A 23,509-nucleotide genomic window follows, 5' to 3' on the forward strand; every position below is an offset into this window, starting at 1 on the left:
GCTTTGTACGTGTCCTGCGTGTGCCCAAAAAATTGGGCTGTCACAGCATTTACATGTCGCTGATATCGCTGTGTTACTATTAATATGGATTAAAACAATTCTGATCTGCTATCGTCAAGTCATCCTGGAAATTAAAAAGTTAACCTTATAAATGGAAAAGAACATCTAGTAGGTTGGCAGTTTGTATCACGGAATTCTTCATCGTTCCACTTGTCCGTGAGAAGACTGGGAATCTGGTCTTCTCTGTCATTGTGTTTTCTCTAACCTTACAGAGAGAGGACATGTTTGTCTTGCTGACTGGTGGTAAAGTATACTCTGGGGAGCCTGTACTTCACCTCCTCCCTAGGGTCAATGTTATTTTCATGGGAAAGACCTTGACTGTGCACGAGTACACTACGGTTCTTAAATGACTTGGATAGAGGACATTTACATGCACTATAATGGATAGTTATACTATCATGTAAAGCCTTACTTTCAGTCCGAGAATATATATATATTTTTTAATCAGTTTACAGAGAATCACTGAGCCTCGAGCCTGTGGTTTCTCTGTGCAGATGGTCCAAAATGCATGAACACAATTTTGCAAGGTCTCTTTTAATATAACATTTGCACTGCACCAGTTGTGTATATTATAAAATGTGCCCCGCAGCTAGCCAAGGAATGGTGCCTTCACGAAAATCATGAATAAACCAACGGTAGATATTTGTCAACAAAAACGGCAGTCAATTTTATCTTATCAGTAATTGCTGAATTTCCCCAACAACATAATTACATGCATACGTCTTGGTGTATTGGCAGAAGTGTGGAAACAAGTTTGATTTAATCTCTTCAAATATCCCAAATGTTAACACCTAATCAAATGGAGCTTACTTTAAAAAAAAATAATAATAATTAAAAGAACATTTGCTTGCATCTAATCAAACATTACTAACTTTTTCAAATGGAAAGTTTGTTCAACCATTTGCTCACTATGAAAGAAATGTATGGCTTGTTTTTTTAAATCTGAGGTATGAATTGAAAGTGACAATACAGTCCAAAATCAGATGCTTTCAGACCTCAAAAGTAGTCTAATGTCATGATGTGTTCACGACCCCTGCCGTCTGTTTTGACATCCAGCTTTATGCCACAGTGTAAAATGAATGGAAATGTAAACCTCATGTCATGTTTCGGTGCTTATATGTTCTATTCATTTGGGGATGAGGCATATAGCCATCGATCTACACATCCCAATGAGATGGCATGTGGACTCATATAGACATTAAACTGCTTTGGAGGTTTGGAAAAATTTGACACATTTCGATTTTGGAGTGCAATGTCCCTTTAAACCCCCAATGCCAACAACCATTCAGATTACTGCTTTGCCTATCATTTGTGCTGTACTCACACACCATTTTGTCACGTAGAGTTGCAATGTAGAGAGGTTTAACTTCTTTAATGTACTCCACTCAGCCAGTCCTGACGCTTTTGGCCTGTACATCTTCAGCCCTTTGTGTCCTCTTTCTTTATGTTTCGTCACACTATGCTTTGAGCCACTGGCAGGCTAAGTGTAATCCCTTTTTTTGCTGTGGTAGATTTAGTAATACTGTACTTGGCTTACTAAGCATGGATAGAGCTGAAAGCATGCTGTACAGTACACTATTCAACAGTATGGGTGAGTAAGCTATAAATAAAGGAGTGCAGGGGTCCTTTGGGTGTCTGTAGCTGTCGGGCCAAAAAAAAAAAAAAAACACACGGTTTAACTTTGTTTCTGTAGCTCCCTTACCGAAAAAGGAAATTGGCTTCTGGCAAACCTTTGGCCAAGTTGCCATAAATTTGCAGCAAGCTCATATTGTCACATGCAAATGAGTTTTGTTGCTAACTGTTACGGCAAATGTGCGACTTGTGAACTTCTGGCAAACAAATTGTGGCGAACATTCTACTGTTTGCTGCAAATGTGCTGCGAACTCAGTATGAATATGCAAATTATTTCAGGTTTTTGGCATCTGTATGTTAACAACGTTGACATGTTTTGTGTACATAAACCAAATCACATAACTTTAAATGAACTTGCTTTTTACAGAGAAAGCTAAATAAACATTTATATAAAAAATTACAAATGTACTAAATATACTAAACAATATGTATTCGATGTCTTAACAGATCAAAATAAATCCAATACAATTTCAAGTCATCAGCATGCTAATGAAGAAAAGACCTAAGACTGGATATTTCCCAAATAAATTGTTTATTTAATATTTGTATCTAACTACAACATGTACAAGAGAGAAATGTAAACACTATGGGGATGTTGACCTTAGTGATAACTGAGCAATAGCTTCCAACCAAAGGAAGTTTAAAAGATAATTAACAAAATTGTAATAATTCGAACAACAAAAACTAAATTAGGATACTGAAAACAATCACTTAAAACATTTTCTAGTTTGTCATCTTAACGTAGACTCAGCAGATAATGTGTGGGTTTGGCTTTGGAAAAACGGGGTCACCTGTTTCAAAGTTGCCTTGATGTTGCTATGCTTCTCACTGATAATGGCATTCTATATATATTTCAGCAAGGAAACAATGTTTCTGCCTTTGTATAAGTGCTATATAAACAAATGATGTCGCTAGCATAAACTGGGACTGTCACGCCTTTGCCTACACCTACTCCTATGCCTACTCCTATTCCTACTCCTGCTCCTGCTCTATCCCTCTTGCGCTCAAGGTCACTGGTCTCCTAACCATTGGCCCTGGCAACTATTATTACACACACCTGCTCCCCATCATTACACCCACCTGGTCATCATTTCTTCGGTGATTACTTCCCCTTTATTTAGTCATTAGGTGGTATTGTTTTCTATCACGCCTCTCATGTTTGTTCATCTGCATCGTTTCTTTATTAAACTCACCTTCTACACCTAGAGCCATATTACACAAGATTTTTCTCCAGCCAAGCCTCAACACAATTGATTCAAACTAATGAACTAATTATGATATTCAATCTAGACCGGGGACTTCATCATCAAGAGACAGTAGTCTATTAGTTGTCTCTTTTTCCTGACTCAGGTGTGTAAGGCTTGGGTGGAAGAAAAACAACATAATTTGAGTTATACTTAATATGGCAATTCATATTATTTTTCCAAAAGGAATTATTGTGAATTTACAGTACATCTCAAAGCCATGCATGCAAGAAGTCTTGACCTGGTGTACACATATTTCTCTGTCCTCAATCTGTCTTTTTGCCTTGTAACTGATTGTTTCTAGAAAGCAAGAAGGACAACACATGATCATGAGCTACTCGTTTAAAGCAATTAACAATCTAATTGTTCCAAAGACAATGTATGGGCTACATTTATGATAATAACACCTGCATTTACTTACCTTATCAATCTTGAAGACTCATTTATCACCCCAAAAAAGTGTTATGAATGAGTGTACCAAAAACATCTTTCCAGTGTGTTGATGCAACCTCCTCTCAATACAGCCTCTTCCAACACCACTGGTAGGGGAAGGGTATCCATCTGCAAAAGTTAAGTCTTGCTTTGATGTCAAGTAACCTCATATTGTTGCTGTTGTGTTAGCTAACATGCTACTGAACAGTGACAGTAGCATATTGACATGCATATTGGTAATAAAATACAGCAATGTATTCACCTAAAAATAAGTGTTTAGGCAAATCATTAGTTAGCTAGCTAGCTATTACATTATTTGTGCAGAAATATGATAGCTAACATTAGCTAGCTAGCTAAGCGCTAGCCAGTCAGTGGTGCTGACAGATTGAAACGGGTATCAACAAAATGTGTTTCACTCTATCCCATAAAACATGAAATTGCTAACTAGGCATCAATTAGCTAACACAATTTGAATGTTTATTAGGAAGTTTAATAAGTTAAACACTCCACTGGACAACTTTGGTAGGTAGCTTAGCTAGATGGCTAGCTTGGTTTCCATTTTCCAACAGGTTTTTCTAATCCCCGTGATTGGTCGTCAACGGTTACTGGTCTTGGAACTCATGTGTTCACCAGAAATGGTTTCTGGTAAACTGTTTGCCACTAGTGGTAATAAATATGGTTGTTGTCTAAGGTTTGCTGCAGAGTCACCACTAGTGATGAACATTTACAAATTTCTATCAACATTTTGTGGAACACTATTAAGTTTGCCACAACAAATGCATTTTTGTAAGGGCTGTCTCAATGTTTCACAGTCTATGAAGACTGGGAGGACAATTTATCACCAATATATCATTTCCACTGAGACTTTGGATCTGTCAGCACTTCACTTTTTCTCCCTATTATTACTTACATCCCCTCAAACTGTATTAAAGCGCTTCAAATATTAATTTGATCCATCTCCACCGTGCCTACTGTACATAGTCTCTTGATAGATAGATACCTTTAATCTTTTAGCATTTACTTAAAGATGAATTGGACCACTTTCCGCCCGAACAAAAAAGCTTTGAAAGTGGCAATCTTTTGGGGTTTTTTCTCCACTATCCAACCCACAGAAAACCCCAGGAGAATTAAAAACACCTCTGGTTAGGATGCTCTGTCTTAAATGATACCAGTCAAATGGCAGGCCTTCTTTGATCTGTATTTAGGATCTGAATACATGCCAAGGCTTTTGAAGTAGCAGTGTTTCATGTTTATTTTGCCTTTATGTTTCATTGGCTTAGACCAGGGCACTCCAACCCTGTTCCCGGAGAGCTACCATCAGGGCCGGCCCTCCCATTAGGCAAGATTAGGCAGTCACCTACGGCGGCACTTGAATTTGGGGTGGCATTTTTGCAATTGGCTGCCACCCTCCGGCGTCCCTGATCGGCTACTACACCACTGGCGCCCCAGACACTAGCTCATAATGGTTGCTGCAGTTCCGGCCCCCCACCCCATTCCAGCTTCTATCAAAGTTCACTCCCACTATCCTTGATAGCTATGGTGGTGTGTGTGTTTATATGGGATTATCCCATTTTGAAACATTAATAAAAATGTGTCTGCGATTTAAATGAATGTACTCTTCGCTGCTAGAACCAGCGAACAGGGTCAGTCTCGGCGAATGCTTGTCATTCTCCACACCGGCTGATGGATATTGCTGCACGCTGAATACAATTCAGCAGGGAATTTATTTGGTTTAGAGATTGTGACTCTTATCATTCGTTTTTTTTTTTTATATATTCACTTCCTGGTAGTTGACATTGCTACAATGTCTAAGAGACAAATTTTGTTTCAAATCTCTATAGCTTTTCGCTGAAATGATATCCACTAGGAGTAGCTAGCTAACATTAAATGGCTAGGTTAGGCTACTGTCTTAATCACTATCGTCTTCCTAAACAGTTTTAAAGTTTGTGTACTCCTCCGGCAAACCACGAGCCATCCACTTCCACCGATGATGACAGCTCTCTGGGTGGACGAGAACAGGTGATCGCACCAGGCCCAGCCACACCTCCAAACGTTGCCGGCGGAGACCCTACTACTCAGATTCATCACTCCACGTCCCCCGATGACAGTGGTGTTGCTGTTGCTAAGTCCGACTCCCAGACAAAAATCATAAAAGATCCCGGTGAGTGGCCAAAATACAGTACCAGTCAAAAGTTTGGACACACCTACTCATTCAAGGATTTTTCTTTCTTTATACTATTTTCTATATTGTACAATAAAACTGAATACATCAAAACTATGAAATAGCACATATGGAATCATGTAGTAACCAAAAAAAAGTGTAAAACATATCAAAATATATTTTATATTTGAGATTCTTCAAAGTAGACACCCTTTGCCTTGATGACAGCTTTGCACACTTGGCATTTTTTCAACCAGCTTCATGAGGTAGTCACAAGGAATGCATTTCAATTAACAGGTGTGCCATGTTAAAAGTTCAGTTGTGGAATTTCTTTCCTTCGTTTAAGCCAATCAGTTGTAACGAGTGCGCTGAGAGTTGGGAAGCAAGTACAGGGAGTGAGTGTTTTAATAAATAAACTAAACAATAAACACGAAACAGAAACAGAAACAACGCAACAACATAACATAAGGAGTCAATAACACCTGAGGAAAGAACCAAGGGGAGTGATAATAAATAATAAAGGGGGTGATGTAGTCCAGGTGAGTGTCATGAGGCGCTGGTGTGCTTGACATTGGTGACAGGTGTGCTGGATAATCAGCAGCCTGATGACCTAGAGAACGGAGAGAGAGTATACATGACATTGGACAAGGTAGAGGTGGTATATAGAAGATGGCCCTATTTTGTAAAAGACCAAGTCCATATTATGGCAAGAACAGCTCAAATAAGCAAAGAGAAATGACAGTCCATCATTACTTTAAGACATGAACATTTTGGAACATTTCAAGAACTTTGAAAGTTTCTTCATGTGCAGTCACAAAAACCATCAAGTGTTATGACGAAACTGGCTCTCATGAGGACTGCCACAGAAAAGGAAGATCCAGAGTTACCTCTGATGCAGAGGATAAGTTCATTAGAGTTACCAGCCTCAGAAATTGCAGCCCAAATAAATGCTTCACCGAGTTCAAGTAACAGACATATCTCAACAGCTCATCCCGCGGATCCTTCAGCATCTGAGGCGGCTCAGCTGCGGGACGAAGAACCCCCTCATCCAGCCATGGACCCGGGCTGGACACTGTGCCTGGACTGGGCACCAATGCAGAAGACTCTGGCCTTGGAGCTGGACTGGACACCGTGCTTAGACTGGGCATTGGCGCAGGAGAAGGCTCTGGCCATGGAGCTGGAGGTTCCGGACTGTGGACCGTCTCTGGAGGTTCCGGACTGTGGACCGCCTCTGGAGGTTCCGGACTGTGGACCGTCTCTGGAGGTTCCGGACTGTGGACCGTCTCTGGAGGTTCCGGACTGTGGACCGTCTCTGGAGGTTCCGGACTGTGGACCGTCTCTGGAGGTTCCGGACTGTGGACCGTCTCTGGAGGTTCCGGACTGTGGACCGTCTCTGGAGGTTCCGGACTGTGGACCGTCTCTGGAGGTTCCGGACTGTGGACCGTCTCTGGAGGTTCCGGACTGTGGACCGTCTCTGGAGGTTCCGGACTGTGGACCGTCTCTGGAGGTTCCGGACTGTGGACCGTCCCTGGAGGTTCCGGACTGTGGACCGTCCCTGGAGGTTCCGGACTGTGGACCGTCCCTGGAGGTTCCGGACTGTGGACCGTCCCTGGAGGTTCCGGACTGTGGACCGTCCCTGGAGGTTCCGGACTGTGGACCGTCCCTGGAGGTTCCGGACTGTGGACCGTCCCTGGAGGTTCCGGACTGTGGACCGTCCCTGGAGGTTCCGGACTGTGGACCGTCCCTGGAGGTTCCGGACTGTGGACCGTCCCTGGAGGTTCCGGACTGTGGACCGTCCCTGGAGGTTCCGGACTGTGGACCGTCCCTGGAGGTTCCGGACTGTGGACCGTCGCCGGAAGCTCCGGACTGGGAACCGTCGCCGGAAGTTCTGGACTGTGGAGGCGCACTGGAGGCCTGATGCGTGGGACCAGCACTGGTGGTACTGGGCTGATGACACGCACCTCAGGGCGAGTGCGGGGAGGAGGCACAGGACGTACTGGACTGTCGACACGCACTCCAAGGAGAGTGCGAGGAGCAGGAACAGGATGCATCTGACTGGGAAAGCGCACTTGAGGGAGAGTGTGAGGAGGAGGCACAGGACGCACAGGGCTGTGGAGACTCATTGGAGACCTGGTGCATATAGCCGGCATCAATGGTTCCGGAACTTTAACACACTTCTCATGGCAAGTGCGAGGAGCTGGCACAGGACGTACTGGGTTGTGAAGTTGCATAGGAGACCTGGTGTGTATAGCCGGCGTCAATTGTTCCGGAACTTTAACACACTTCTCATGACAGGTACGGGGAGCTGACAACACTTTCCTTTATTCCAAATCTGTGCATCCTCCGCCAACTCAACAACTCTCCCATTTCTCTCCCCTCCAAATTTTCCTTCCTCTCCCAGACCAGCTCTGGTTCACTCCTCAGCTTCGCCGACTGCTCCATGTGCCACCACCCAAAAGTTTTTCTGGGGGTTTCTGTGGCCTTCCTCCCTGACTTCGTCGCTGTCCCTCCTTCGCTGCTTCCGCCTGCTTCCACGGCAGGCTCTTCTCTCCTGCCACTATGTTGTCCCAAGTCCAGGATGTTCTCTCCCTAATCTCGTTCAAAGACCAGGATGCCATTAACCCCCGAGCACGCTGCTTGGTCGGTTGTTTGTGGGATCTTCTGTAACGCTCGTCGAAATGGGTAGACCAAGGCGCAGCGTGATTTGGGTTCATCATATTTATTTTAAATGTGAACCAGCAACAAAACAATAAAGAGAAACAAACAAACGAACATACAGCCTTGTAGGGCTCAAAAGCAGCAGTACATAAAGCAAGATCCCACAAACAACAGGTGGGAAAAGGCTACCTAAATATGATCCCCAATCACAGACAATGATAAACAGCTGCCTCTGATTGGGAACCATACCAGGCCAACATAGAAATACAAAAAGTAGACTTCACATAGAAAAAATAAACTAGAACACCCTGACCTACTCCACCGTAGAAAATAAAGGCTTTCCATGGTCAGGATGTGACAAATGCAAAGGGTGGCTACTTTGAAGCATCTCAAATATAGAATATTTTTTTATTTGTTTAACACTTTTTTTGGTTACTACATGATTCCATATGTGTTATTTCATAGTGTTGATGATTTCACGATTTTTCTACAATGTAGAATATAGTAAAAATAAAGAAAAATCCTAGAATGAGTAGGTGTGTCAACTTTTGACTGGTACTGTATATGAATGAATCTTTACGGAACATGTTAGTGCAGGCTGGGCCACATCAGGATAAGGAGGGGAATTTCCCAAGAAATGAGGGTCAATGAATGTTTTCAGTGGCACAGTACATAGGAAGATGTAGAACGGGGAGAGAGTGGAGACTCCATGGCTTGTCTTTTCCAAGCAAAATGATCCAGCCTTCTGGTTTTGCTGCAAACTTTTTTCGCACAAGTGTAAATCTGCCCTGGTCAGGGATGGAACCAGGGACTGGAATAATCTGTGCCACCTCCTCAGCTCGCATGAGAAGTGGCATGACCACCTAGATAGTGTCAAGAAGATCAGGCTGGTGTCCAAGCAAATTATCGATGCCCAAGCCCAACGGGCCATTGACTGAAAGACTCCACTGGCAGCAGGGGCTGAAGACACTCATGGCCCTGATACTCGTAATGGGCACCCAGAACATTGCGCTATGTGGGACCACTGACAGGCTGAATGAACCAAATAATTGGAACTTTCTGAAGATTGTGAAAATGCTGGGTATCTTTGATGGAATCATGATGGAGCATGTAAGGAGTGAAAAAAATGCACTAACTTGGTAAAACAATCCAGAAGGAAATCATTGACATGCAGAGATCCAGCAGACAGTGTGCAGTGAGCTAACAGCAGCCAAATACGTTTCTTTAATTTTGGACTGCACACCAGACAAAAGCAAAACAGAGCAGATGACCATGGTGGTGTGTTTTGTTTCAACCAAGGATGGTGGGTCAGTTCGCACGAGAGAGCACTTCCTGGAGTTTAGTGAACTGTTTGACACAACGGGGGCGGGCGGGCATCAATCAATCAATCAACTGCATTTATAAAGCCCTTTTACATCAGCAGATGTCACAAAGTGCTATAATATAGAAACCCAGCCATAAAACCCCAAACAGCAAGCAATGCAGATGTAGAAGCACGGTGGATAGGAAAAACACGGTGGCTAGAAACATGGCATCGCCAGCATGAACATGAGAGGGCAGGGGTATGACGAGGGGTGAATATTCTCTCTGATGCAGCATCGTGTTGCTTGGAAGCGGCTGAGTTTTTTTAACACCATCCAACAGATTTAGACATTTTTATCCGGATCTACACACCGCTGAGACCTGCTGAAAGGGCATGTAAAAGATGGACTCACAGTGAAACCCCTCAGCACCACGAGAGGGGAGAGGCGTTGTACTGTGAGGTGTTGCTTTATCTGTTTTTTGAAACCAAGTTTGCTGTTTATTTGAGCAATATGAGATGGGATGGAGTTCCATGCAATAATGGCTCTATAAAATACTGTACGCCTTCTTGAATTTGTTCTGGATTTGGGGACTGTGAAAGACCCCTGGTGGCATGTCTGGTGGGGTAAGTGTGTGTACCAGAGCTGTGTGTTAAGTTGACTATGCAAACAATTTGGAATTTTCAACACATGAATGTTTCTTATAAAAGAAGAAGTGATGCAGTCAGTCTCTCCTCAACTCTTAGCCAAGAGAGACTGGCATGCATAGTATTTATATCAGCCCTCTGACTACAATGAAGAGCAAGATGTGGCACTCTGTCCTTGGCCAGCTGCAGCTTAAATAGGTCTTTCCTTGCAGCACAGGGCCACACGACCAGACAATAATCAAGATTAGACAAAACTAGAGCCTGCAGATCTATTATTCACTGTATCACAATTCCAGTGGGTCAGAAGTTTACGTATGCTAAGTTGACTGTGCCTTTAAACAGCTTGGAAAATTCCAGAAAATTATGTCATGGCTTTAGAAGCTTCTGATAGGCTAATTGACATAATTTTGTATCAGTTGGAGGTGTACCTGTGGATGTATTTCAAGGCCTACCTTCAAACTCAGTGCCTCTTTGGTTGCCATCATGGGAAAATAAAAAAATCCAAGACCTCAGAAAAAATATTGTAGACCTCCACAACTCTGGTTCATCCTTGGGAGCAATTTTCAAACGCCTGAAGGTACCACATTCATCTGTACAAACAATAGTATGCAAGTATAAACACCATGGGACCACGCAGCTGTCATACCGGTCAAGATGGAGACGCATTCTGTCTCCTAGAGATGAACATACTTTGGTGCAAATAGTCAAATCAAATCAAATCAAACATAACGATGGTAAAAATAGTGCAAATCAATCCCAGAACAACAGCTAAAGACCTTGTGAAGATGCTGGATGACACAGGTACAAAAGTATCCATATCCACAGTCAAACAAGTCCTATATCGACATAACCTGAAAGGCCGCTCAGTAAGGAAGAAGCCACTGCTCCAAAACTGCCATAAAAGCCAGACTGTGGTGTGCAACTGCACATGGGGACAAAGATCGTACTTTTTGGAGAAATGTCCTCTGTTCTGATTAAACAAAAATAGAACTGTTGGGCCATAATGACCATCGTTATGTTTGGAGGAAAACGGGGCAGGCTTGCAAGCCGAAGAACACCATCCCAAACGTGAAGCACAGGGGTGGCAGCACCTTGTTGTGGGGGTGCTTTGCTGCAGGAGGGACTGGTGCACTTCACAAAATAGATGGCATCACGAGGCAGGAAAATGTTGTGGATATATTTATTGAAGACATCAAGACATCAGTCAGGAAGTTAGAGCTTGGTCGCAAGTGGGTCTTCCAAATGGACAATGACCCCAAGCATAATTCCAAAGTTGTGGCAAAATGGCTTAAGGACAACAAAGTCAAGGTATTGGAGTAGCCATCACAAAGACTTGACCTCAAACCTATAGAACATTTGTGGGAAGAATTGAAAAAGCATGTGAGAGCAAGGAGGTCTACAAACCTGACTCAGTTACACCAGCTCTGTCAGGAGGAATGGGCCAAAATTCACCCAACTTATTGTGGGACACTTGTGGAAGGCTACCCGAAAAGTTTGACCCAAGTTATTAAATTTAAAGGCAATGTTACCAAATACTAATTGAGTGTATGTAAACTTCTGACCCACTGGGAATGTGATGAAAGAAATAAAATCTGAAATAAATCATTCTCTCTACTATTATTCTGACATTTCACATTCTTAAAATAAAGTAGTGATCCTAACTGACCTAAGACAGGGAACCTTTACTCTGATTAAATGTCAGGAATTGTGACAAACTGAGTTTAAATGTATTTGGCTAAGGTGTATGTAAATGTCCGACTTCAACTGTATATGTTTTGACCACGACAGTTCACAATCTAAGGTAACACCAAGTAATTTAGTCAACAGCCACACCATTCATTAGCAGATTCAGCTCGAAAGAGCACAGTAGTGTTTTCAGCATTCTGTACAACATCCCCACCATCAAGGACATGGACAGGGACTGCGCAACACTGGAGAGGTCCCTTACCTACGGGATTCCAGGGACATCGAAGTGATGAGCAGGAGACTGGACAGTGAGGCAAAACCACTCGACGCACTGGAGTACATATTCAGACATCAAATGGCCTCCTTGTATCCCAGTGCCTTTGCTTCCCCTGAGAACTCTTCTCACACTCCCCGTGACAGTGGTAAGTTGAGAACGCACATTCTCCAAGTTCAAACTCATCAAAATCTACCTGCGCTCTACTATGAGTCAAGAGAGACCCAATGGACTCTCCACCGTATCAACTGAGCACGAGTTGTCTTACGAAATCAACCTCCAACAAGCAGTGCAAGCTTTTGCTGCCAGGGAGGCCAGGCGAGTCAACTTTGAAGAAAAGGTAAGCGATGATCATACACTCGCATTAATTCTATAACCGAGTAATTTGTCAGATTACTCAATTATCTATCAAGTGTTTACTCTGTATTTTTATTTATTTAATTAGACTACATCCCCCTCTATCTCTCTCTGTCTCAGATGATTTGATTTCAGGACCATGGACAGCCACCGAGAGAAAACGTTGCTGACTGCAATGCAGCACCACTGCAAAGGAAAGAGACCCCTCTAGGCGGGCCACAAAATAAATAAATGCTGAAACTGATGTTGGGCAATCAAATTCGATATGTAAACAAACAACATTCGTGAAGGCTGGGTAATTGACATAATGCTTATTTTACACTTCTCCAGCGAAATGAGGCCTACCATGCATTTATGAAAGCACTTGATTCCAAAGCTCAAATGATCACTCTTTTTTTACAGTTCTACAGGAATATGAAATGATATGTTAAGTATCTTAAATAAGTGTTATTTTATTGTAATTGTAACAATTGTGGGGTCGTGCCATGTGTGATAACAGGGGGCATATTATTAGTAAGAAACTTGTTTTCCTACTATTTTATTTGTTTATTTCACCTTTATTTAACCAGGTAGGCTAGTTGAGAACAAGTTCTCATTTGCAACTGCGACCTGGCCAAGATAAAGCAAAGCAGTGTGACACAGACAATAACAGAGTTACACATGGAGTAAACAATAAACAAGCCAATAACACAATAAACAAGTCAATGACACAGTAGAAAAAAGAAAGTCTGTATACAGTGTGTGCAAAAGGCATGAGGAGGTAGGCAACAAATAGGCCATAGGAGTGAATAATTACAATTTAGCAGATTAACACTGGAGTGATAAATGAGCAGATGATGATGTGCAAGTAGAGATACTGGTGTGCAAAAGAGCAGAAAAGTAAATAAAATAAAAACAGTATGGGGATGAGGTAGGTAGATTGGGTGGGCTATTTACAGATGGACTATGTACAGCTGCAGCGATCGGTTACCTACTGTAAGCAGTTGTGATGCATAGTGATTGCAACATTGTAACTCTCCGATGCAGGGGTTAAAGCAAAATTATCTTCTGCCTGGTACAGGACCTCCTATATGGGCATAATCATGGAATAACATGTATAATTGGAGCCTATTCTTCATATTCCAGACAATAAGTGGTAAAACCTACCTGTTTGACAGACACAATTATGTTATCCATAGATGTCAGTATAGCCAAATCCTCAAATACTTTCGAATGCACTCCTCAAATGCCTCCGTGTCGGGGAAGGGCTTGGTGTGTTTGGTTAAAATCAGGGCTTGCATTGAGTGAGGGTATCACATAACCTTTGTTAAAGAAAAGGACAGAAAGGATATCTGTTGTTTGCTTTATATTTTCAAATAAATACATAAAAGGTGTTCAGATTATATAAAGTGTTCCTTATGGTAGAAACGAGCATTAAAATGCCCGCGAAAGACGTGACTTCGATGTTTATGGGGATAGATTGATTCCTCTCTATGACATTCGGAAGCTGAGCACTGGACTTTGTTGTTCTGTCCCTATGAATTGAGCTTTTACACTTTCTGAAAAGACAAGATGTTTGTTTAAACCCAGGCAGCTTTTAAGGAAGCACTTCTGTTGTTGGGTTATACAAAGGACAAGTAACCAGATGTAAAATTAAACATTGTGTTTAATTTGTAGTATAAGTCTATGAATTGGGCTGATATTATGTTCTGTTCCTGCGATTTTTAGCTGAGGAAAACCTATAGTCGACCACCTGCTGTACATTGTTTAGGAGGGGGGTGGCAGTTTTTTAATTCACCTAGGGCGGCAGAATGTCCAGGGCCGGCCCTGGCTACCATCCTGTACGTTTTTGCGCCAAGCGTAATCACCTGATTCTAATAATTAGCTGGTTGATAAGCTTAATCTTAGTTAGTTAAAGTTAGCTTAAAGTTGGTTAAAATGGGGTTGAAGCGAAAACCTACATGAAATGTAGCTCTCCAGGAACAGGGATGGAGAGCCTTGGCTTAAACTACAGTATATAATATTTATCAGTTTGACATGTTTCCTAGAGTCCTACTGAAGGCATACTGTGCACGCTTTCCATCTGATCATGCTTCAACGTTTCTAAAGGAAGAGGGTAATCAGTAAACCGGGGAATGTCATTTCTTAGTGGAGTCCAGAGTTAATCAAGGATGCATGTAGGAAGACGTCGCTGTGTCGAGGTTCCACAAGTTATTTCTTTTGTTGCCACAGTGCTATGTGATTAGGTCCCTCTCTAAGGAATTTTAATCATGTCATCGCTATTTAAATGCAATGACATTAGATTAATGCCGTCTTGTAAATTATATTTACTTTCTCATTTGCCGTTAAATTTGTTTGCAATATTGTGCCGTAGTTTTCTTCAAATCAAATTTTATTGGTCACATACATATGGTTAGCAGATGTTAATGCGAGTGTAGCGAAATTCTTGTGCTTCTAGTTCCGACAATGCAGTAATATCTAACAAGTAATTTAACAATTTCATAAGAACTACCTTAAACACACACAAGTGTAAAGGAATGTATAAGAATATGTACATATAAATATATGGATGAGCGATGGCCGAACGGCATAGGCAAGATGCAGTAGAGGGTATAGAGTACAGTATATACATATGAGATGAGTAATGTAGGGTATGTAAACATTATATAAAGTGGCATTGTTGAAAGTGACTGATACATTTTTTACATCCAATTTTTTGTTATTAAAAATTATTATAAAGTGGCTAGAAATTTGAGTCCGTATGTTGGCAGCAGCCACTCAATGTTGGTGATGGCTCTTTAACAGTCCGATGGCCTTGATAGAAGCTGTTTTTCAGTCTCTCGGTCCTCGCTTTGATGCACCTGTACTGACCTCGCCTTCTGGATGATAGCGGGGTGAACAGGCAGTGGCTCGGGTGGTTGTTGTCCTTGATGATCTTTTTGGCCTTCCTGTGACATCAGGTGGTGTAGGTGTCTTGGAGGGCAGGTAGTTTAGAATGATAGTTTAGTTAGTTTGGGGAATGATAGTTTAGGGTAGTTTAGTTTAGAATGAATATGAGTTTCAAAGTTATCCAGGAAATGCACAGAGGCTAGTGCTGAAATGTTTCTGATGTCGGTTCAATTACTTTAATTCCATTTTGTACATTTTTTGTGAACTCAACAAATCATTTCTCTAGAGAGAAGTCCTATCAAGCACGAGAGACATCAAATCAAGAATGGACTGTGGGACGTTGTAGTTTTCAATGGACAAATATTCTACCTACTGTATAGCCATAAAAAACGATGCCAGCTGATTCTTGATTTCGATTGGCTGAGAAACGCTGCCTGCCTGTCTGTCTGTCTCGTCCCGACTCCCGACACGTTCATTACTATGGGACAGCTGGAGATCGAATTTGAGTATTGAAACAGCGTTGCAAATGTGGGAGAGACAGACAGCAAGGTTTATACAAATCTCCAGTGTTGAAAACTATATGTTAGTCTAAAAGAAATGTGAGATAATGTCTAGATGCTTTTTGTAGTGAAGGATCAAGTTTATAAAATTGCCTGGCTGGACTGATGAGACAGTGGATTGGCTTTCAGATGGAACAGAGTAAATAGGCATTTTAATGTCATATATTTAGCCGGTGGTAACTTGTGGAAAAGTCACTGGCTGAAATGCGTTTTTAACCAATCAGCTTTCAGGATTAGACCCAGCCGTTGTATGTTATGAGGATATTATGAGGACATACAGTTGATATTGTGACATGGAGGACTACCGCTTCTAAAGTGATGTTTAGTCAGAGCCAGACTGTTTATCCCTGGGTTGTCCCCTGTGTCTTGCAGCGTGTCAGCAGCAGTGAGACCCAGCAGAGTGGTGAGGGTGGTGTTTGGGATGCGGAGAGCCGTGTAGGAGCTAAGTGGGCACCTTACCTTAACGCCATCTGCTTCCTGTGCCGCTTCAAGATGGATTAGAGCCTTTACGCCTCCAGAGATCAAAGGTACGTGATGTCTCGTAATCAGCCGCTACTCACCTGCTCTCCTCGATAAGGCTTTGGCCCAGGAGTGGAGAAGCGTAGAGGAGCAACAGATTGAGTGTCAAGTCCCACTGTTGTTTGTCTAGTGTAGTACAGTGGGCTACATTATGGCTGGCCATTACTCCCCATTGAGTATAATGCATTTGGAAAGTATTCAGACCCCTTCAGTTTTTCGACTTTGTTCCGTTAGTCTCATTCTAAAATGGATTAAATAAAACATGTTCCTCATCAATATAGACACAATGCCCCATAATGACAAAGCAAAAACAAGTTTAGACATTTTTGCAAATGTATTAAAAGATAAAAAAAATTAAAAAGTGTTTACATAAGCATTCAGTTTCCATAGATCATCCTTGAGATGTTTCTAGAACATCATTGGAATCCACCTGTGGTAAATTCAATTGATTGGACATGATTCGGAAAGGCACACACCTCTGTATATAAGATCCCACAGTTGACATTGCATGTCAGAGCGAAAACCAAGCCATGGAGGTCAAAGGAATTGTCCGTAGAGCTCCGAGACAGTATTGTGTCGAGGCACAGATCTGGGGAATCGTACTAAAAAATGTCTGCAGCATTGAAGGTCCCCAAGAACACAGTGGCCTCCATTCTTAAATGGAAGAAGTTTGGAACCACCAAGACACTACCTAGAGCTGGCCGCCTGGCCAAACTGAGCAATCGGGGGAGAAGTGCCTTGGTCAGGGAGGTGACCAAGAACCCGATGGTCACTCTGACAGAGCTCCAGAATTCCTCTGTGGAGATGCGAGAACCTTCCAGAAGGACAACCATCTTTGCGGCACTCCACCAATCAGGCCTTTATGGTAGAGTGGCGAGACAGAAACCCCTCCTCAGTAAAAGGAACATGACAGTCCGCTTGGAGTTTGCCAAAGGCACCTAACGGACTCTGACCATGAGAAACAAGATTCTCTGGTCTGATGAAACCAAGATTGAACTCTTTGGCCTGAATGCCAAGCATCACATCTGGAGGAAACCTGCCACCATCCCTACGGTGAAGCATAGTGGTGGAAGCATCATGCTGTGGGGATGGTTTTCAGCGGTAGGGACTGGGAGACTAGTCAATCAAGGGAAAGATGAAAGGAGCAAAGTACAGAGAGATCTTTGATGAAAACCTGCTCATGAGTGCTCAGGACCTCAGACTGGGGTGAAGGTTCACCTTCCAACAAGACAACGACCCTAAGCACACACCCAAGACAACACAGTAGTGGCTTCGGGACAAGTCTCTGAATTTCCTTGAGTGGCCCAGCCAGAGCCCAGACTTCAACCCGATCGAACATCTCTGGAGTGACCTGAAAATAGCTGTGCAGCGACGCTCCCCATCCAACCTGACAGAGATTGAGAGGATTGGCAAAGAAGAATGGGAGAAATTCCCCAAATTACAGATGTGCCAAACTTGTAGCGTCATACCCAAGAAGACTCCAGGCTTTAATAGCTACCAAAGGTGCTTCAACAAAGTACTGAGTAAAGGGTCAGAATACTTTTTTTATGAGGTAATGTGTGTAGAGTGATGAGGGGATTTAAAAAAAAATGTTTTTTTAGAATAAGACTATAATGTCACAAAATGTGACAAAGACTTTCCCAAAAGCACTATATGTATGATTGCGTCAGAGGGAGTTGAGAGAAAGAGCCAGGCTGCTTTTGATGCAGTAAATTGTGCTGCAGACATGACATTTTTCAAGGATGGGGAATTAAGAAAGATCGGACTGCAGACAGGACCTTACCTGGTAACAGGAAACTCTTTGAAGATGTTTTAGGAAGAAGGAGCTCTCTTGTTTACGTGAGACTTGCAAGCAAGTTGCATGGGAGGGATGGGAGGACTAATATACTGTTGCACCACCTCTAAAGTGCCTGAGGGAAGGAAATTATTTGTTTTTAGGGTAGCACAGTTTTTACAGTTGAAACATGGGTGAGATGTACTGTACCGTCAGTATGCGCTAGAGATACTCTCCTTCTTGACTTTTCCTACTTTATTTGTTTCTGTCGGAATCTTCCTGCTTGTGTTTGTTGTTTTAGCACGGTGCCAAAACAAGCCATTACTCTTTTCCCAGTGCCGTGCCGACTTAAAACCAAACTGTGCTGCCTCGCATATCTTATTTGCACATTCTTCTTTTCAGCATGGTTCCAACCACTGACGGTGACAGGTAGCCTAACGGTTAAGAGGGCTGGGCCAGTAACCGAAAGGTCGCTGGTATGAATCCCTGAGCCGAGATGAGATGAAAAATATGTCAATGTGCCCTTGAGCATGGCACTGGACTCTAGTTGCTCTGGATAAAAGCGTCTGCTAAATGGGTCAAATGTCAATGTAAACCAGCTCAGGACAGCTTGGCTCAGTTTGGCTCAGTAGTGTGAAAAGCCCTTTTGAGTCTGAAGAGACAGATCCAATATTGCCTCTGAAGTATTTTTTTGAGAAAGGGACTTTGTCCAAAATCACACAGATTACGTAGCTGAGTGTAGCAGGAGATCAGGATTTTATGCCAAGCCATTTTTATTCACAGGAAAATAATATGATGCAGCCGACGGATCATACAGAGGCTCTCTCCAATATCTACCTGCTGTTCTGGGCCAGGGAAAAAACAGCCACATTCAAAGGAAGCTTAGATTGACACAAAGAGGATCTGAATTTCCCCATACCTGCAGATACAGTATCTTCCAGATGGCAAACAATGGTTATGTAGTGCCGATCACACTGAAAGGTGTTAAGTCTTTTAGAGCTAGCTTCCTCACCTGTGAACTTTTCACCCAGCATGCATTGCCTGGTATATCTTGTGTTTTTATGTACTTTTTCCTCATACATGCAGACGCACACACAAAAGTACACACACACACACACACACACACACACACACACACACACACACACACACACACACACACACACACACACACACACACACACACACACACACACACACACACAACACATCTTCAACCTTTTTTTATGGAACAAACTGTTTACTGTATTTGTGGATGAAATTTCAATACAAATTAATGTGCTGCATAACATGCTTTTCATGTGTTTTTTAGTAGCCCCAGTTCTCCCACAGGCTGCATTGGCATGGTCTGAATACAAATATAAGAATACAAAGTCTGCTCAGAAAGCATGAGGTACTGGCCCTGTGAAATTCACTGGGAACCGAATTTTACTTAGCTGACTTTGGCCCAGATATATTTCAATTTCATAGCATATGCATTCTTGCATGAGGTGCACTTATATCACTCTGCTGCAGATACTGAAAAATATCCCTCCAGTGTACATAAACCACTTTTATAACGGATCTTAAATCACCAGAGTGTTTTTTTACTCAGGCTAGTTTATAATCTTCATTAAAATGGTTATACTTCATATTGTTTACCATTTAACATCTCTCAGTGATGCTCCAATAACCAAACAGCATTCTGGTGCTACCTCCGCCATCCGTTCCTGCGTGAGCCGTGCAGCAAACAGAGCCGGGTAGAGTTGAATCTCTCCAGCAGTGTGTGTTCACTGAACTCATCAGGTCCAGTCTGCCGCTGAGGTCTCCTGCCTTTATCCATGCACCTGAGAGCTGGAGATAAGCCACACTGATTTTTGTCTGCTGCTATGTAACAGATTGCATTGTGAGACGGGCATCAAGGACCCAGGAATCACTGGAGGGAAGTCTGGGCTGGCCAGAAGGAGCGCTGTGCATGTTGAGAGAAACTTTTTTTTTATACCTCAGAATACCATTTGAATGAGAAACAGCTGATGTGTGCGTGTGCATGAGTGTGTGTGGTGTCCCCGCAGAATGGCTGCACGCTCATCATCCCAGTTGGGCCCCTGTAGAGGCTTGGATTAATGCATAAGGTCATTGACTTGTGAGTAAAGGCTGTGTAATCAGCAGCTTTTACTGCCGCTATAAACCTTTTTTCACAGTTCTTTGGGTCACAGAGTGTGCAAGTTCTCTCACTTCATCAAGAGAGTGAGTGGGAAAGGGCACGGCGGAGAGGGTCAAGGAGACTGAGTGTGTCACTGATTCGCTTCCACCCAGCATGCCATTTCCCTAAATGTTACTGTCAATTTTCTTATCAGGCAAAAATCATATTTTTCAGACGGATGCTCGGCTTGTGCCACATAACATGGCTTCTGATCCAGGTGTTGCATCTGTGTGCCATTCGGGGCTGTACTGAGAGTTTTCTGTTGTCCTTCCTGGCGCTTGTCCTATTGCCCATTGAAATTCAGTTTGTTTCACTCATGTTTGATCAGTGTTGTTTAAATAGCTGTCTCAATATTTGCGGGCCCAATTGCGAAGATGCCTGGTTGTTTAGCTTCATCAGTGGAATCGTGTCCCCCCCGTGTAGTCGACGGGTCGTCCCACACTGTGACAAGTCTAGCGGAAAATGAAATTAGGAGAGGAGTAGCAGTTTGATTTAGGATTCCCAGCTAGCCAAGCTCTGCCTGTGTTGTACATGACACATACAGTACAGGCTAGTACAGGCTGAAGTGAAAGGGATTGTTATGCGATGACCTTGCATGCATACACTGAAATGCACGAGTCATCAACATCTACGAACTCAAGGGATGTTGACCTTGAGCAAATGATATGACCTGTGTTACTGTTGTGCCGTTGCGCTCTCTCAATGTATACACCATGTAATAGACAAGCGTACACCCTCTGCAATGTGAACGTGAAGTAAACAAAACTGCCCAAAACTGGAGATGCACCGTTGAGGTCCTTTGCTTCACTAGGAGCTGAGAAAAACTAAGTCAAACCATGTGAATGACATGGCTTGAAGTTGTTGAAATCGGTCAAACAGGTAGGCATGCTGCAGGCTGTTTGATTCTGGAAAAGGTAGATAAAAGAACACATTGAAGCCTTGAAGAAGCTCTCCCCCCATATGAGCGTTACAGGTCTCTCATTACACAAGACATACTTTGGAGCTGGCCATGATGTATTCCTTGATGGCTGGAAGTGAGAGTGTTATGCTCTGTAAAGCCTAGAGTAGTGGAACCTGTTTTTAGCATTACAAATCGAGGACATATCGAGGACCTATCAGCACTTACAATTACCCAATTGGCAATTACAACCAATAAACTGGTTCTACAATGTAATAGGCAATTTCCACATCCATAGTTTTAATGATTATTAACCTATTGATATTCCATCGCCATTCATACATGGAAAAATAATATCTTATTCAACTCCAAAGCGTGGGCCACTTTGCCTATTTCTAGGGTCACTGAGGCATGCACGCTCCTCTTACACACAACCAGAAGGATAAACATTAGATGGATGGTGCTTTCAAGACAATGCAGCGCTCCATCACTCTCTTTCTTGGTCAAATAGCCCTTACACAGCTTGGAGGTGTGTTTTGGGTCATTGTCCTGTCAAAAAACAAACGATAGTCCCACTAAGCGTAAACCAGATGGGATGGCGTATCGCTGCAGAATGCTGTGGTAGCCATGCTGGTCAAGTGTGCCTTGAATTCGAAATAAATTAAGACAGTGTCACCAGCAAAGCACCCCCACACCATCACACCTCCTCCTCAATGCTTCACGGTGAAAACCACACACGCAGAGATCATCTGTTCACCTACTCTGCGTCAGACACGGCAGTTGGAACTAAAAATCGCAAATTTGGAGTCATCAGACCGAAGGATAGATTTCCACAGGTCTGATGTCCATTGCTTGTGTTTCTTGGCCCAAGCAAGTCTCTTCTTATTATAGGTGTCCTTTAGTAGTGGTTTCTTTGCAGCATTTCGAACATGAAGGCCTGATTCACACAGTCTCCTCTGAACAGTTGATGTTGAGATGTGTCTTTTACTTGAACTCTGAGGTGCAGTTAATTGCCAATTTCTGAGGCTGGTAACTCTAATGAACATAATCTGCAGCAGAAGTATCTCTGGGTCTTCCTTTCCTGTGGTGGTACTTATGAGAGCCAGTTTCATCATAGCGCTTGATGGTTTTTGCGACAGCACTTGAGAAACTTTCAAAGTTCTTGACATTTTACGGATTGACTGACATGTCTTAAAGTAATGATGGACTGCCGTTTATCTTTGCTTATTTGAGCTGTTCTTGCCATAATATGGACTTGGCCTTTTACCAAATAGGGCTATCTTCAGTGTACTATCCCTAACTTGTCACAACACAACTGATTGGCTCAAACGCAAATGAACTTTTAACAAGGCACACCTGTTAATTGAAATGCGTTCCAGGTGACTACATCATGAAGCTGGTTGAGAGAATACCAAAAGTGTACAAAGCTGTCATCAAGGCAAAGGTGGCTACTTTGAAGAATCTCAAATATAAAATATATTTTGATTTGTTTAACACTTTTTGGGTTACTACACGTGCATTATTTCATAGTTTTGATGTCTTCACTATTATTCTACAGTTTAGAAAATAGTAAAAATAAAGAAAAACCCTTGAATGAGTAGGTGTGTTAAAACTATTGACTGGTACTGTAAATAAACAGAACAAGTGGAGAGACGTGCTTATGTTTGCTCTTCGCAACAGCAGGCTAATTTATTCATTTGAATAACAAATTTCAAATGCAAGCTTCATAAGTAAATGATACATTTCAAACCATTTTTACATACCAAAAGACCAGTAGGCCTATGCTAGTAATTGTTGCTTGATGCCCAATTGCTGGTGAGCATGCAAGGTAAACAATTAATATTCTTGATCACCAAAACATTGCTGCATATTTATTCCGACAATCCTCTCACCCTACGAATTGGTGTTTGCGCTGCAAACAATCCTATCGCTGTACATAACCTGACCTTTGTTGATTGACAGTTTGCTGGTCCAATCAGAGGGCAGAGTGTGCGTTTCACTAGCCAATCTGTTGCACGTCCTTTGCAAGGAGGGTGCTGCGCCTACCGTCTGTAGCTGTGTGGAGAGTAATCCACAGAGACTCTGGACCACAAAATGACTGACAAAACCTGGCCAGATAATTTAATATCATCAGTCTCAAGTCAAAATTTTGTCCATAAGTCTTAAGTCGTCAAATTTGTGACTCAAGTCAAACACGAATCCAAATCATGTGACTCGAGTTTACAACTTTTCTCTGCCATTTTATATTTATGAACC

General features: G+C 42.5%; 1 protein-coding gene across 1 annotated transcript in view; it reads left to right on the forward strand.

Annotated features, from left to right (window-relative positions):
- Positions 1–23,509, forward strand: part of LOC112244702 (glutamate receptor ionotropic, kainate 4) — a 439,406-nt gene that overhangs the window by 114,067 nt on the left and 301,830 nt on the right. Inside the window, exon 2 of the mRNA XM_042295838.1 lies at positions 16,253–16,407. The gene's annotated coding sequence lies outside the window, so the exon portion shown is untranslated. The remainder of the gene's footprint in view (positions 1–16,252; positions 16,408–23,509) is intronic.

This window comes from Oncorhynchus tshawytscha, linkage group LG13 (assembly GCF_018296145.1).
Source record: "Oncorhynchus tshawytscha isolate Ot180627B linkage group LG13, Otsh_v2.0, whole genome shotgun sequence".
Classification (NCBI taxonomy): Eukaryota; Metazoa; Chordata; class Actinopteri; order Salmoniformes; family Salmonidae; genus Oncorhynchus; species Oncorhynchus tshawytscha.